This window comes from Callorhinchus milii, unplaced genomic scaffold, assembly GCF_018977255.1.
Source record: "Callorhinchus milii isolate IMCB2004 unplaced genomic scaffold, IMCB_Cmil_1.0 Scaffold678, whole genome shotgun sequence".
NCBI lineage: Eukaryota > Metazoa > Chordata > Chondrichthyes > Chimaeriformes > Callorhinchidae > Callorhinchus > Callorhinchus milii.
The window spans coordinates 8456-26774 of NW_024705419.1; positions in this window are offsets into that span (position 1 = coordinate 8456).

The following is an 18319-nucleotide window of genomic DNA, read 5'->3' on the forward strand; positions in this document are numbered from 1 at the left end:
AGAGCAAAAAACACAGCCTGATTTATACCAACATGAACGATTAATTTAGATGTTCATGAATGAGCTTTATCCATGTGGAAAACACGTACTCTCCCTGAGCAATGCAACTTACGTCAATTATTTATTTTTAGCAGCTTGTTATGGCATCCATGCGGAAAACTATCGTCATGGTTTCGACATCGAGAAGCCAACCTGCGTTAAGGATACTACGCAAATGCTGTATTCTGTCATTGAAATATCCAAACCAGAAACAGTGATCCACATGTGTAGCCATTTACAAATGTAAACCACCCATTGCCTGAAATTGCAGGCAAATTGCCTACTTTCTGTGCTCGCAGCCTCCTTAACAAATTTTGGAGAGAATTGGGTACAGGATGGCAAGGAACAAGGCCTTGGAAACCAAGTGTGGACCCCGAGGTACCGCTGGAGGTTAACGAGCTTTGATCAAATGCTTTTGACATTGAATAATAACCCCAGAATGATAATAATGATAATAATAGTAATCCTTGATTTTGATATAGAATTTGATCACGTCATCGAGGTGTCTCAAATCTTTTTGCAGCAAATGCTGTAAAGTGGTTTACGCTCTATTTTGTGCGAGAAATATATAATTCAATTCCGACTTCCCTGCATTCCATACATGGTGGTACAAATCGCGGTTTGAGCCGCAACACATTAACGTTTCAGACTGGATCCGTTGCAACATTTTCGCCTCCAGAATCAGTAAGTTGTGGAACACTCCAGTGTGGTGGTGGATCCTTCCCTTTCCTTCTCGCTGTCTGGCTCTCCCTCGCTCTATCCAGGTGCACATATCACTTTGTTTGTGGGTATGTGTACAGGAAACTTTTCTTGAGCAGTGGGTCTCCAGTCATACAAGGAAGGAAACATTGCTGGATCTTGTCCTATGGAATGAAGTAGGTCAGGTTGAACAAGTTTCTTTACGGGAGCATCTGGATAACAGTGACCATAATAATATTAGATTTAGATTACTTATGAACAAGGACAAATGCTGGACTGGAAAAGCACTAATTTTGATCGGCTAAAGAGTGACGTAGAGTTGCTGGACTGGCAAGTAAGCATGGCAGGTAAAACGATCCATGAGCAATGGGAAATCTTGAAAGATACGATAGCTCATGGTCCAAATAGATATATAGTCCCACAAAAGGGAAGTGTGCGAAAACCAAGCACAGGTGGTGGTTGAGCTCGGAAGGGTGAGTCCAGAGGGGTGAGCAAAACGTGGTGAGAACAGGGGCTTAGCACTGCCGGTGGGAATCATGGGGGCAGTGAGCACGAGGGGTGGAGAAATGCGAGGGACAAATGGGGAGCAAACAAGGGTGCATGACCACAGGGGGTTAAAATATACTGGTTGATCGATGTGTGCATGAACGCAGGTGTGTGTGGCACAGGGTGCTGAGCACGTGGGAGTGTACCCGGGGGAAGCCAATGAAGGGTCAACAGGGAAAAACAGGAGGGCGTAAGCAAAGGGTAGTGTCCAAAGTAGAGTGAGCAGGGGAGTCGTGTAGCACAAGGTGGGGAGACAGGAGTGGGGTTGGATTTGAGGCAGAGCACGGCTGTTGTCTTAACCCATTGTGCAGATCACAGGTGGGGGGGTATGAGCACAAGTGTCGCGTTAGGCCACTAAAGGTAATAGCCCATGGGAGGAGAGAGCCCAGTGGAATATGAGCACATTGTTATGGTTGGGGTTGTTGGCACTTCTTTGGTGTTAGCCTAGGAATGGAATGAGCACAGGGGTGGGGTTACTGCAGAGGTGGGAGCACATCAGTTTGAAAACAAGTGCGGATGAGCACATGAGGGTGAGAACAGGCGTGATGAGCATAAGTTTGCGAGTACAGAGGGGTGACGATACTGGGGTGAGAGAGGAGCAAGCGAAGGCTGAGCACAGTGGCGTGAGCACAAATGTTCGAAATATGAGGGTAGATCGGTGGTTGAGCAACAAGGGGGGCTGGTGGCGGTTTGAGCACAAGGCGGTGAGTACAAGGTTGAGACCAGGGGTCTGTGCAAGGGAGGGAGGTGACTTGTGGGGTGGTAAACACAAGGTTGGTGCGAGCGATGTAGAGAAACACAAGAGCGGGGTGAGCACAGAGATGCGAGCAAAGGGGATGTTCAGAGGGGTTGACAACAGGGGGGATGCGCGCAATGCTGTGAGCACGGAGAGTGCGGGTGGTTTAGCATAGTATGGGGGATTGACACGACGGAGGATGCCCAATGGGGAGCAACGGGTGGAACACAAGCGTTGGGTAGAGCTGAGCACAGAGGGCTGAGCTCAGGGGCAACAGATGAGCACATGGTTTGATTATAGAGAGGAGGGCGCGGTGATCAACGTGGGAATGAGCACCGTGGGTGGAGTGAGCACAGGGTTAATGCGCAGGGAGTGAGGGAGAGCACAGACGGCACAGCAGGGATTGGAACAGAGAGAGGGGACAGGAGTTGACGACAGCACATGAGTAGAGAACGTGAGTACATGGCGTGAGGTCAGGTGATGAAGACAAGCAGTGAGGACAGTATGAGGAAATGGGTTGTGGAGAGAGGTTGAGGAATGGATGTGAGGACTGGGGGTGTGGACAGGTGGTGAGTACTGGGGGTCAAAACCGATGTTGAAGTCAGGGTGTGGGGAAAGAGTGGTGAGTTCTCAGCGGTGAACACAGAGGTGGCGAGCACAGAAGGTTGACCACATGGGGTGTGAGTCCGTGGGTGGATGGATCAGCGGAGAGGGTGTGAGTTAGCACTGGTTGTTGAGCATAAGGGTGTTCAGCATAGAGGGGTGACCAAAGAGGGAGAAGCAGGGGGATGGGGGAAGCACTCGCGTGGTGGAAGCAGAGGAGGCTGAGGACTATGGGTGTGAGCACAGTGGGATTAATCACAGGGTGTAGGTTAGCGAAGTTAGGAGCACTGTTGCGTGAATAAAGTGGTGGTTACCACAGTGGGTATGAGAACAGGTGGAAGGAGCATGAGATGGTGATAACAGGCTGGTGAGCACAGTGTGTGGGGAGTGATCAAAGCGGTTGAGCGGGGGTAGGGGGAGCACAGGTGTTGAGCATAGGGAAGGGAGGGAACACGCGTGGTTGACCAAAGCTTGAATGAGTACAGAGTGGGTGAACATATGGGCTGAGGCCATGAGTGTGAGCACAGTTGGATGTGGAAAGCCGGGTGAGGACAGGCTGCTTTGAACAAGACTGATAAACAGTGAGTGGAGAGCGCATGAGTGTGAGCACAGGATGATGTCCACGGGAGGGTGAGAGCAATGGTTTGAGCACTGGGGGGTGCGTTAGCAAAGTGACGTGGCTACAGTGGGTGGCGCAATTTGGAGGAGTTCGGCAAAAGAGGGCTTCAGCAGAGGTAGTGGGGTGAGCACAGGGCTTGAGCAAAGGAAGTGAGCACAGGAGCGTGTGAGAACAACGGTTTTTGCCAGCATGGGGGTTGAGCACGTGGTGGTGAGCACAAGGAATTCGGTGAGTAGAACAGTTGAGCAAGTGAGGCGGGCACAAGATTTGGAGTGAGGACAATGGAGCCAGCACTTGGGGTTGAGCAGAGGCTGCTGAACATAAGAGTGGCACAGGGGCTGAGAAGAGTGGGGGGAGCACTGGGGGCTGGTCAACACAAGGTGGGAGGAATGGGGGAAACACAAGGATGGGTGAATACATAGATGTGAGCACATGCGATGTGAGCCTAAGTGAGCACAAGTGAGAGAGAACAGGAGGTTGAGCGCAGTGGTCTTACCACTGGGGTCGGTTAGAATAGGTGAGGTGAGCACACGGCTGAGCACAGGACCGGTGTTGAACAAAAAAGGCTGAGCACCGGATATGACCATGGGTTGCTGAGCACCGCAGGCAGTGAGAACAGAGTTTAGATGAAAGTTGGGGTTTGGGTGAAAACAGGAGACTGAGCATAGGGGTGGTTTGCACAGTGGTCGGTGAAAATAGGAGGGTGTGAACACAGGGTGGGGGGAGCACAGGCTGTGGGCTGGGTAGGAAAGAAGAAGGCCTGAGTATAAAGGAATGCTTGAGATTCGGGGGTTAGACTGAACACAGGGAGAAGGATAGAGTACATGGCTTCTATGAACAGCTGGTGGCAACACAGGGTGCGTAACGAGAGTTCGAATGAGCGCAGATTGGTGAGCGTATGGTTAAGACAAAGATGGTGATTACAGGGAACGCATAAGAGTTATGGTTAGGTCACAGGGTGTGAGAGATTACAGCGAGATGGTGAGCACAGATAGGTGTGCACAGGGTGGGAAAGAACAGGCGGCGGAGTAAAGTGTGGGTGGTAAGCACAGGCCTGTGACCACCGGGTGATGAGAACAGTGGGGATAAGCAAAGGCGTGTTTGTAAACACAGCGGCGGATCAGCACTGGGGTGGGTGGTTGGACGCAATGGGGCTTGAGCACAAGGCGGCTTAGCACAGGGAGGGATTAGCTAAGCGGTTTGAACGAAGGGCGTGGCTGAGTACTGGGGTTGGGTGAGCACGGGGGCAGGATGAGTAAAGCGGTTGGATAAGCACAGAGGCAGGGTGAGAACAGGGGTAGGGTGAGTAAAGGGGTTGGGTGAGCACAGGGGTAGGGTGAGTAAAGGGGTTGGGTGAGCGCACGGACTGATAAGCAAATGGGAATGTGGGAGTGCGGGGTGGATAGTCGCAGATCGTTAGCGCAGGTGGTGAATCAGCCGAGAGCGTGAACAAAAGTGTTGATAGAGCACAGGCGTTAGGCAAGCACAGTTGCCGGGATTCAACACGGGATAGATGAGCACAAGGTGGGTCAGCACAGGGCTGTGAGCACTACGGATGATCACAGGATGGGGTGAGAAAAGAGGTGTCAGCTAAGGGTGGGCTGAGCACAAGTGTTTGAGCACAGGTTCGAGTGTGCGCACAGGGTGAGCACAGGGAGGGGTAAGCAGAGCCGGCAGCACGGGGAGGGGTTGAGTTTAGGGTTATGAGCACAGGGTGATGGACTGTGCACACGAGGGTTGATCGTAAAGGGGTTGATTGAACGGCTGGGTGAGCTCAGGGCTTGAGCACAGGAGTCAGATGAGAACAAGGGTCAGGTTGGCACTGAATGGGATGAGAAAAGTGGGGTAAGCAAAGTGGGGGGAGGAGGTGAGCGCATGGGGTTGCAACACAAGGGCTGTGATCACAGGGTCGGGAGAGCACGGGGTGGCGTTTGAGTTCATCAACAGCAACAAATTGGATTGACGTAGCTCCCTCCACGCCGGACGGGGTCTCAGAGCACTTCACAGTAACAGGTCCCGGAGCCGAGCCAGGGAGGAGGGGAACGAAGTTGACCAAAGGTCTTTAGCCTCGACCTGAAAATAGGAAGAGTGGGAGGGAGGCGAATGGAGCGAGGAAAGGTTTCGGGAGCCTCGGGGCACAGTGGCTGACGGCACGGCCGCCGATGGTGGAGGATTCTGGGGAAGAGGAGTAGGCCAGACCCGGTGGAGCGATGGCAATGGGTACTGTTGTGGGGTGCGAGGAGGTCAGAAAGTTCGGGGTTGCAGAGGAGTTGTGGGATTTGAAGACAAGATTGAGGATCTTGAAATTGATCCTCTCTGGGACAGGCAGCCAGTGCAGTCTGGCAAGAACTGGGGGATCGGGGAGCGGAGTTTGGTGTGAGTAAGAATAGGGGGGCAGAATTATGTATTACCTGGATATTTTGGATGGTAGTGCAGGGGAAACCGGCGAGGAGGGCTTCTGAATAATTCAGCCGAGAGCCTTCAGCTCCGCTCTCGACTCTCTTCCCCCTCCTCGCTCCCTCCCTCCCTCCCCTCACCCTGACCATTTCCCCCCTGCTCGGGTCGTGAACCAAATGTGCAGCGCCTTGGGAGGTCCTCCCGACGTGAAAGGCGCTTTATAAATAGAATCTTGTTGTTGTTGTTGTTGAGTTCAGGTTAGCACATAGTGTGGTGAGAAAAGTGAGGTGAGTAAAGGGGGGCGTGAGCACATGTGATATTGAGCACAAGGGGTGTAGTCACAGGGTTGGGTGAGCACATGAGTGCGTGAGGGCAGGGTAGGTGGAACCACAAGCTGGGGAGAGCGAGCGAGTGGGAATCTCTCGGTCGGATAAGAGCTGAGTAAAATCTCGCACGAAACCTGTTTATATTTCTACCATTTACCGCATTTCCTGTTATCAACACTCTTCATACCATGGATCATATTTCCATGTTATTTCCTGGGATTGGCTGGAGTGTTTGATCCCGGGCGGAAACCCTACACCCCTGAAAAAATTCCCAAATCCATACAACAGAGCGATCCCCACAAGGCATTGGCTCCGTGTCCCCTTTGTAGTGACATCCTCGCCCCACTCCCTGTCTTTCACCCTGCCTAACCCCCTTCCACTCTCCCCCCCAACCCATCCATTATCCACTTCTCTCCTCTAACCTTCCACCTCTCACCCCAACACCTCTATTCCCCTCTCGCCCTCTGCTCCCTCTTTCCCCCTCTCCCACTTGTCCCACCCTCTATCCACATCTTCTCACAACGCTCACCCATTCCCACCCCTCTCCGCCCTCTCCACGCCTTTCTCTCTCTCTGCCAGCGTCACACCCCTCTTTCCCCATCTCGCTCCCTTGTCCATTCACCGCGACCCCCTCCCAACCTAGCCGCCACTTCTCTATCCCTTCTCCCGTATTCCCTGTCCTCCTCACTAACCCTCTCTCCCACACGTGTACTTCTCCCTCTCCTCTCTCCCCACTTCCATCCACCTCTTTTCCAACTCTCCCTCCTCTCTCTCTCTCACCCACACTTTCACCCTTTCACCCTCTCTCTCATTCCCTCACTCCCTCACTACGCCCCACACTTTCCCCCCTTTCACCCTTCGAGCACTCTCTCCCTCCCTCTCTCCCCCATCTCCCCCTTCCCATCTCCCCAACTCTTCCCCTCTCCCACCTTCTCTGCAACCCTCTGACACTATCTCCGCCCCACAATCCCCCTTCGCTGCGCCTTTCTCGCCTCTCTCCCCTGCCGCTTTACTCGCTCTCCCTTCTCTTTTCTGCTCTTTCCCCATTGACACAGTGTTCCCCGCTCTCTCACTCCTCCCCCACTCTTTCCACCTTTTCTCTTCTTTCTGCCACACTTTCCTGCACCTTTCCTGACTTGCTCGACTATTCCACACACTACGTTTTCCCACTCTTCACTTCTTTCTCCCCTCTCCCCTCTTCCCCCTCTCCTCCCATCTCTCTTAATTACTACCCCAATCCTCCTCCCTCTCTCCCCACACTTCTGTCTACCACTGCGCATCTCCCCACATCTCTCACACCTTCTCCCCCTCTCAACCCTTCCTCCCTCATTTCTCCCATCTCTCCATCTCCACCTCTACGCCCTTTCTCTCTCCCACTCCCCATTTTACCAACTCTCTGGTCTCCCTTTCCCCCTCTATCCGACCCTTATTCCCAATCTCTCCCACTCCTCTCGCCCATCGCCCCCTCTTCAACTCTTCCCTCTACTCTCTACCCCACAGCCCATCTCTACCTCCCTCTCCCCCTTCTTTCCCCTTCCCCTCTCCCTTCCTAACTCTCCCCCGTCTGCACCACTGTTGCACTCCCTCCTCTTTCCCTTCGACCTCTTAACACCTCTCCCACTATCACCGTTCTCCCCATCTCCTCCCGTCTTAACCTCCTCTCCTCTCTTGCTTCCAAACACCCCACTCCCCTCCTACTCATATGCAATCGAGAGTGGTAGACTTTTTGCTCATCAGATCCGGATGGTGTTGCATGTGGGTCGATAGGAGCGAAAAGCCAGCTTTTGCGTAGAAGTAAACACTGGAATTCACCAAGCTAATCGAACAGATTCTGTCGTTGAGAGAGAATGCTGACTGATTAGCGCTCCCACTGCTTGCTCAACTAGGAGCAATCTACCCGTTAGTTGGGCTTTGGCTGTAGCGTTAACAGAAGCTGACTGGGTATATTCCCTGCCCCCATTAACTGGTCGGTGCTTCTGGATACTGGCAATGGTCCACATTTGGCTTGCCATCAGCAGTGAGTGACCTGTAATATTACGGACAGGCCTATATCAGGAATCGGAATAGAGTCCAAGCAGGGTTTATTCGATTCTGATATTCCATCTGCACATCGAGCCGCCCACTTATTGAATATTACCATCTCTATTTACATTGCATTGATTTGTTCAATCAAATAACCGTGAAAGTCGATGAAGGAATTGCTGTATATACTGTGTATGCAGACTTTTAATATGTGTTTGATAAGGTACAAAAAAAGACGTATTAGCAAAATTGAAGTCCATGAGTTTAATGGAACATTAAGAAAGCATGGATCTTACATTGGTTGCAAACAGAACTCGGAGGGTTGCAGTGAACAGTTGTTTTTCAGGCTGGAAGACAGTGTACAGTGGTGTCTCGCAGAGGTCTGTATTAATTCAACTGTTCTTTTCAGTATATATTGATGACCTGGAGTTAGCTATATGAGTAACATTGTAAAGTATGTAGATGACACAAAACCTGGAAACCTATTAGACAGTGAGGAATTTGGCAGCAGACGGCAGGAGGATACAGACATGCTGGTGAAATTGGCAAACACATGGTACAAGCTAATACAGTGTTGTAAATGGGTTGCAGGCACAGAGAGACTACGGTTCACATAAGCAAATTGTTGCCGAACACGTTGGAGAAGCTGTTTTTTTTAAAAAAGCATACAGATTACTCGGTGTGCTAAACTAGGGCATGGACTACAGAGGTAAAGCGCTTACTTCCTTGTTCCATGTTGAATGGAATACTTACATCTGTTTAACTTCAAAATTAGCTGGTTAGATCTCAGCTGGAGTATTGTGTCCATTTCTGGGCATCACACTTTAGGTAGGATGTTAGAGCCTTGTAGGGGTTGTGCAGGACATTTTCCCTGGATGGTGCCAGAGATGACGAACATAATTATGTGGCGAGACTCGAGAAGCTGGGATTGTTCCCCTTAGAACAGGGATTTAAGATAATTGACAAAAGAACCAGTTGGGAGACGAGGAGAATTTGTTTTATCCAGAGTTGGAAGGAATCCAATGCATGAAGCGGTGGTGGAAACGGATTCTACAATAGCTTTCAAAAGCGAATTAAGTAAATTAAATAGGTTTTTAAAAATGTGGAAGTAAAGCTATTCTATGAGTTAAGAGCGCGTCTTTGGGACGGGTTAGTAGCTCTTTCAAACAATTGATCGGCACAGGCATGATGTGCGAAATGGCCTCCTTCTGTGCTGTAACATTCTGCATTCTAAGAATCTACTTAAGAGATTGCGATCCTTATCCCCAGAGTTACGCATCCAGTCTTTTCCATTATTTTCCCTTTATCTATCTTTAACCTCACTTTTTGCTTTAACTCTTTAGCTCCCCCATGATCAGCTTTCCCACCCCCTCTTCCATGCTGGGGACACGGAATCCAATGGGACACCTTGCATTGCTGTAAGTCGCTGTCCTCGAAGAAGGGAACGATATGAATGTAGATTCTTGTTGTGGTCACAGTCTTTTAGATTGGTTAATCATCATTCGAATTTTGCACACTGTAATCCATTCCAACCACAGCCAAGTATCCATGTGCCAATGGCATAGGTAGAAACATAGATATATCCAGCACAGGAGATGGCTATGGTGATTGTCCTTCTCTACTAAAGTGCAATCATTTCAGTGTTATTTACCTGTCCAAAAGAAGAAGACCATCACCGTGCTATAGAGATTCATTTATCGCTGTGGAATTTGTTTGAATATTCTGAAGCATGTTGATGAGTTTTCTCCTCTGTTGGACACCCAGCTGTCAAAATAATCCTCTATCGTTGGAATAATCATGATTCAGTCACTGATCAGTCTAATATCTATGTATTTCTCACAGGTTCCTTTTCTACTCGGGAAATTGTGAACAATGCTCACATCAGCCTGGCGATCGCGTTTTCTCTGGTATTCTCTCTGCCTTAAATCGTGGTCGAATGCCATAGAGTAAGAAAAGACAACAGTCGAGAAAGAATTATTGAAGAAACGACCTGACCTCTCCACTGATCTCCTCAAAGCTCTTTCAGTTTCCATCTCGTCTGCACCTTATCATCTGTGTCAGACCACAGCACGTTTCTCTTGGTATAATTTCCTGCCTTTGCCATTGCCTCACACACCATTTTCCAGTTTTCTATCTGCCTCCTTTATCCTCGTATTGGAGTTAACTTGGGCCCCTTCAGGGCATAGCAGCTAAATACACCTGACTAGAATTAGAAAAATCACAATTCCCACACTTGATATTGCAGTTGTCACGTCAGTACGACTTGTCAAAGGACTTTACAAAATGTACTGCTCAAAGACTACATATTTAGGGCACGACAGCAAATTTGCGAACAGCAATATCCCAGAATCCCAATAGCCCATCAAGTTGATTTACGGCAGGCAGAAGGCCATTGGTCCATCGAGTCTGTGTGGGCATTTTAAGAGCAATCTACTCAATCCAATCTCAATCCAATTTCTCTGTCTCTGTCTCTCCCACGAAACAAAGAGTCATTATACGTTATATTTCCTCTCCCCTTGTCTCAGTCTCTCTCTCTCAGTCTCTCTCTCTGAGTCTCATTCTCTATCTCTCGCTCTCCCATTGCTCACTCTGTTTCTATCCTCACTTAATCTTGCTTTCTGTCTCTGTGTCTCTCTGTCGGTCTCTCTCTCAGTCCCCTTCTATCTCTCAGAGACTCTCTCACAATCTCTCACTAAACATTTATTTGAAGGGATTATCAACCACGGAAAAGCGAGATTCAAATCACTTGACCACCGGATTGTGACTGACGCTCTGCAAACAGACTCCAGTTGAGAAAGTAAACATCCGTGAGGTTTTGTCCTTTCAGGAATCAGACCCAGACCCTTTCCAAAGCGAGGCGAGTGCTCTAACCACTGAGCTGCAAGGCTCAGACTCCAGTGTTTCATCAGAAACAGGCGAACTCAGGGCTAAAGCTGTGTAGACTTTATTCTTGGCGAGGCGTTTTGCACATGCGTTTTGACTGCATAGGTATCAACAAAAAACACCTGAGGATCTGATATTTCCACACCAAAAAATTCAGTCTCGTAGCTAAACACTCACGCAAACACTCATATTCATACACATTAAAAACAAATATACACACACATACACACAACACTCGAACAGACACGCATGTAAAAACACATGCAAGAACAAACTTGCACACATATACACACATAAATACCCACAAACACACACACAAACAGATGTGAATGTACAAACACATAAAAACACATACATACACACATACATACACACACACATTCACACGCATACATATACAAAGAAACACGCATACACACAAGCAACACATCTATGCATACATACTCACACCTACGCCTAAATAAACACCCAGAACACATACACACAGACAATTACAAATACATATACACACACGCACAAATTCACTCACACACCACACAAAAACATACACAAACACATTACACACACACACATACAAATGCGGAAATGCACACACAGAAATACACGCACAGAGAAGCACTCACAGCCATACACAGACAACAAACACGAACACACACCAACACTGAAACACACACAGACCCCATTACAAACAGGCACACACACAAACAAATCACACACGGACACACATATACAGAAACACACACATGCGTAAACGCAAATGCGCAAACACAAACCATTCAGTGCTGCTCCGAGCTCCGAGGGAGGCTGCTTCTAGATTTGCACACAATTTATCTTAAAATTCTCCCTGTGGATCAAATGTTTCCAATGCCCTGGAGAGAATGTGCCCCCATTCCACACACACACAGTCCAGTCAGATGTGCAACTGTCAGGAGGCTGTTTTGAAGCCTGATGACAGTGTGTGTGTGTGTCAAACACACGGCTGAAATTGTAGTGAACTGCAAACCCACAGCGTGTGGAGGGATTGACGGGATCAGGGCAGGAGCTTCGGGATTAAATACAATGGGAGCGGGTTTGGGCTTGGAGCCAGTTTCGCAGTCGGAGCTGTGACTGTCCACATGTCACGAGAGTTGAGGTTTCCAGCGCAAGGTTTCTTATTAATACACGTTGAGAACTTGATATAAAAGTTGTCTTGTGGCTTCACACTGTCACACCGATTACTGTCACAATATTCAGCCGCACTGATCAGAAAGTCACAATAAACACATTGAGATATTGCTGCATTCAGTCTCTGGAGACACAGTGTGTTACTTACCCGAGATCTGTATTTTACACTCCGGGTTCCTCAGAGCCTCACACAGTCGCTTCACTCCACAATCTCCCAGTTTATTGTTCCCAAGCCTGGACACAGAAGCACAAACGAATGGAATATAGTGTAGCAACACAATACACATTGACATGTATATACCGGAGCCTTTCAGGTGGGGAGCAAGTCGCAAGGCGCTGGGACGAGGGTCAGACACTCACACACATGTGACACAGTGATCAAACAGCTGATATTTTTATTGATTCACGTGTTGTTCATGAGGTGACCCCTGGGGTGGTCGGGGAGAATATATCTGCTCCACAACCATTTCCATCATTCCAACTTCACCTTCACTACTCTCTTCCTCCTTCCCAACCTTCCTTCCTCTCCCCCCTCCCTTCGTCTCCTTCCTTCTTCGCTTTCGGTCCAATCTCTCGCTTCCACGCTTCCTCTCCCTACCTCCCTCCGTCCCTCCTACCCCTCACATTCTTCCGCCCTCCTTCATCTCCTTCCCGTTCTCCTGCCTCCCGCTTTCATTTCCCTCCCTCATTCTTCCACTTCCTTCTTCTCACTTCTTCCTCTCACGCCCTCTCCCACTGCCTCCTTCACTCCCCTCCCTCCTACCTCTCCCTTCCTCCTTCCTCTCCCTCCTTCCACTTCCACGTTTTCCTTCCTCTATCTCTTACTCCTTCTCTTCCTCCTTCGTCTCCCTCCATTTCCTTCCCTCCGTCCTTCCTCTCCCGCATTCCTCTCCCTCGTTTATCTTTCTCCCTCTCCCCTGCCGCCCTATTTCACATAATTTCCTCATTCCTCCCCATCCGTCGTCTCCCACCTTACTGTCCCTCTCTCTCCCACTGCTTCTCTACCTTTCCTCCCTTCTAACTCTGCCTTCTACCTCTGACTTCCTCCTCTCCTTCCCTCTCCCATAGCCTCCATTCCTCCACTGTCTTCTTACTCTCACTACTGCCTCTCCCTCCTCCCTCTCAATGATTCCTCTCCCTCCTTGCCGGCCCTCTATCCTTCCGCTCCCTCCCTCCTTCCTCTCCCTCCCTCTTTCCTATTCTCCATTCCTCTCCTCTTTCCTCTCCATTTTTCCTCTCTCTCCTTGCTCTCTCTTCCGCTTTACTCTCCCTCATTCCTCTCCTTCCCTAGCCTCACTTCCTCCTCTCCCTCCTCCGGTTCTCTCCATACTGTCCGTACTTCCTCTAGCTTCTTCCTTTCCCTCGCCTCCTTCTTCTCACTTTCCCTCTCCCTCCTTCCTCTCTGTCCTTCTTCTCCCTCCTTCCTCTTCCTCTTTCCTACATTTCCTTTGTCCTCTCTCCCATTCCTCTTCCTGCTTCCTCCCACCCTTCCTCCACTCCTCCTTATGAATAATAATAATGATCATTTAATTTGATGCAGGGCTTTTCACGTCGGGAGGACGTCCCAAAGCGCTTCACAGAACACACTGTAAAGTGAATCGACTGTATATTTGTGGGCGAACGCGGCAGCCAATGGCGCATAGCATTGTCCCACAAACAGTCGTAGATTGAAAATGACCAATTTATTTATAGGTTTTGGGTGTTGGAGGGATTATTATTAGGCTCTTTGTGGAGTAAGGAAACTTGCCCAAGGGTTCGCCCTGACGTAAACAAGAGAGAAGGGAATAGATGGATATGAGAGAAACATTGAGAAGAGATAGAGCTCACAGGTGGATAGAATGTGTTGACTGTCCTGTTTCCATGCAGTAACACTCAATGAAATACTGTGTTTCTCTGCGCTGATTTCTCTATGTGGAGTCCTGTAACTCCGTGGTTAGAGCAATCCCCCTCACAAGCGAGTGACCTGGGTTTGATTCCCATCAGGGTGAAATGTTGGAAAAGTTTCCTTATTCCTTTACCGAGCAGCAAGTAGGACCCTGGATGTTAATCGATTGACGGATCATTTTTCCGGGGAGAATAATTCCTTTAAAATACAAGTAGTAAAATTAACTGGACACGTCAATCGACGACTGCACTGGGTGCGGAATTGGTTGTGGCGTTTTGCCACACCATATACAGTCGATTCTCTTTACAAATTATTCTGTAATGCACTTTGAGAAGTCTCGAAGACATGATTATCAAATGCAAGGATTATTATTATTATTATTATTATTATTATTATCTTTGTTTTTTTCTTTCTACCTCTTCTCTCGGTCTCTGTCCCTCTGTCTCCTCTCTGTATTATCCATCTGTGTCCATGTCTTTTTTTTTCTCTCTATCTCTCGTTCAAGATCTCTCTCTGTCTCTTCTTTTCTGCTCTCGCCCACTCTGCCTGTCTCGCGCCTACTCTCTTCCTCAATGTGTGTATCCCCACACATTGCGGGACATTGCTCCGCGCAATTGGCTGCCGCGTTTCGCCCACAAAATGCGCCGTCAATTCGCTTTCCAGTATGTCCTTTGGAGCGCTTTGAGACATCTTGAAAAGGTGATAAGGCGCTGTGTCAAATCCAACGATAATTATTATTATTGTTATACATTACCAGGTAACTTTCTGGCACTTGTCATTCTATCCGGTGGGCAGTGCGGTCTCTCCAGGGGCGTTTCTCGTTACCTGGTGGCTATGGCAGTTGCTGACCTGGCTGTGGTGATCACAGATGTGATTCTTACCCGAATTAATTTCCTGTTCCTCCCGGTGTGTTTCCTGGACCTCACTGTGGCCTGCAAAGTGCGGCAGGTCCTGCTCTGCGTGGCCGCTGACGGCTCTGCCTGGCTCACCGTGGCCTTCACCTTTGATCGCTCAATCGCCATTTCCAACCCAAAGCTGCGGGGCAGGTACTGTACGGATAGAATAGCAGTTGCGGTCATCGCTACGCATGTTTCTACGTCTCCCCAGAGTGGACGACGTTTCACTGGCTGGACATCGTCCTGACACCCTTCGTCGCCTTTCTCTTCATCCTCCTCTGCAACGTACTGACCGTCAAGCACATCGTGGCTGCCAACAGCAAGCGCAGAGGGCTGGTCAAGAACACCACAGAGCGCAATGATCCCGAGATCGAGAGCAGAAGGAAAGCCATAGTCCTGCTCGTCGCAATATCGGGCAGCTTCATTTTACTCTGGATGACGTATGTTGTGTATGTGATGTATGGGCTATTTTTTGACTACGGTTACACAGGCTTAGATGATCCAATATACATTCTCTACCAATCCTCTATCATGCTTCAGCTCAGCAGCAGTGCCACCAACACCTGCATCTATGTTGGTACCCAGAATAGATTCAGGCAGGAGCTCAAGAGGGTTCTGACCTGTCCTTATCGCTTGCTTGGCAAACTGATTAAATAGCCGAAGAGACAGACAGAATACAATGCATTCGCACAATTACATTTGCAAAGCGTCTTTAAGATCAGGAGGACATCCCAAGGCGCCGCACAGTCGCGGATTTTGATTTGAGATGGGGTTGGGATCGGGAGGGGTGGGGTCGGGGAGGAAGGGTAGGAGGGTGGCCGAAGGGCTCGGTCAAAAAGGCGGTTTCAAGACTTGCCTTTGAGGAGGCAAGAGAGGGAGCAAGATAGAGGGACTGTGGAACAGAGTTTCATAGGGTGGGGCAGAGAGACTGGAGGTCTGGCCGCCGATGGTGCTATGACGCTCGATGTACAACACTTTCTCACAAGCAATCTTTTCCTCAATGAAATTCACTCCCAAATCCCACGTGAATTATTCTCTCCTCTCAAGTTATCTGCTATTAAAATCAATAAGTGAAGAAATGTTTCTGCAGTCATAAGGATCAAATAATCACTATATTTGAAAATACCTCCTAACAATATTAATAATGAATAAGATTTCCACGTCGTTGAGATGTCTCGGAAGGTTTAGAACATGTTTCATAATTTTCAATAGAGTATAACGCAGCATCCGTGTTTTTGGAGTCAAAAATACTATGACTGGAATTACATTGCCTAAAGGGAAGGAATTGAAGGGGTTGTTTAACTAAGGTATTTAAAATAATCATATTATCTCTGGCAGGTTTGGTTATTGGGATATTGAGTGTATTGAATATTGGTTATTAGAATATTGTGGTGTCGTATAGCTGAGTAATTAGATCACTCACCTTGCAAGCGAGAGTCCAAAATAACCTGCGACAAAATAACCCTCTCCCTCCGGCTAAACACTTGGCTCAGAATAAATCTCTGTGGTGCCACCAGTATTGCCCTTTACTGATAAAAATATGAATAATAATCCTTATATTTGATGTAGCGCCTCATCACACATTCGAGACGTCTCAAAGCGCAATTAATAAACGAGTGAGAGGACTGCGGTGTGATTACAGTATAGATGCAATTTGCATTTACCATGTGTGACCTTCACCAGCAAAGAATGTCCCAAAGTACTTGGCATTGCTGGCTTTGGGGGTTGGGATTGGGTGGGCGTTGGTCGGCGACGGCCAAACTCGTCAAGTGCTTTTACCAAAATTAGGGGAAAAGGAGTAATATTAGATATTTCCAGGAGTAAAATTAGATATTTTTATTGCCTTGCTCGCCCCACTATCGGTGGGCGGACCTTGCACCACTCTGCGCCCACTCTCTGGAGCTCCAACCCGCAGTCCCTCTGCCTCACCCCCTCCAGACTGTCCTCTTCGACCATGTTTTTGATCTCGCTGCTTTCCCCCTCCCCCAACCCGACCCTCAGCTCGGGTCCGAAACTCTGTCTGTCCAGTGCCTTTGGACGTCCTCCATAAGGGTCATAAGGGTAAAGCTGTGGATGTATATCTGGATTCAGTAAAGGGCTTTGATACAGTTCCTCTTGAGAGGCTGGTACTGAAAGTGAAGAAAGTAGGAATCAGTGGAGGTATATTGCAATGGAGAGGCAAAGTTTTGACTGGAAGAAACCGAGAAGCTGGTGGTACAGGGAATATCATCAGATTGGAAAAATGTTACAAGTGAAGTCCCACAAGGATCTGAATTGGGACTTCTTCTGTTCAATACTTTTATAGATGATCTGGAACGAGGGTTTGCAAGCAGGAATACCCGGGAATGTTTAGCTCCCACCCTTGGTTTCCTTGTAACCACGTCTCAGTAATGGCCACGAGACCGTACCCATTTATGTCTGTTTGTCCACTTAATTTGTCTCTCTTGCTACTTTTTGTGCATTCAGATATAGCGCCTTTACTTTTGACCTGTTACCGTTTCCCCTACTCATTAATGCCCTATTTCCTTTGTGGAGCTTTTCGTCCCTACTCGACACACGCTGTTCCTTATTTCCCAAGTCTCTACTTTGCTCGACAATCATGACTATTCCTTGCAATGCCGGTTTACATTTAACTGTCGCTGTAACCCTCCCTTAAACCCCCCCCAAAAAAAGGTTAAAGCTCTACTTATCTCCCTATCTCGTCGTTTCGCCAGGATATTGGTCCCGGTTAAGGTGGATTCCATCTCGATGGAACAGCTCCCTTTCCCCCCAATACTGGTGCTAGTGACCCATAAACTGAAACCCCTGCCTCCTGCACCACTCTTTCAGCCACAAGTTTAACTCTTTCATTTGTTTGCCCTGTACCGGTTTGTGCGGCTCATGCAGTAATCCGGAGATTACCACCTTGGAAGTTCTTCCTTTTAATTTCGTTCCCAGTTCATTGAACTCACTCCTCCAGTCGTCATTACGTAATGCTACCTACATTGTTCATTCCTATGTGGATCACCTGAATAAGATCCTCTGCCTCCTGCCTCAAACTCTTCTCCAGCCCTGAAGAGGCATCCTTCACCCTGGTGCCAGTGGAGTCCTGTCGCTCAGTGGTTCGAGCTTTGCAAGTGAGAGACCTGAGTTGAATTTCAGGCGGCGCGAAACCGTGGGCAAGTTTCCTTACTCCACACACCTAATAATAATCCCTCCGCAAAATCAAAACAATAATAAATTGGCTGCCGCGTTCGCCCACTAACATAGAGTCAATTCACTTTACGGTGTGTTCTGTGAAGCGCTTTGGGACCTCCTCCCGACGTGAAAAGCGCTGTGTCAAATGCAAGGATTATTAATATTGTTGTTGTTACGCGGCAACAGTGACTCCTGATGCAGCTGCAGAGACGAGTGTCTGTCTCCATGACCGTCGCGTCCCCTATCCCCAAATGTGTGGCCTCCTCCTGTAGAGACACTGGGGTCAGTTTGCCCATCCTCCTCGTCACAGACTTCCTTGTCCATATG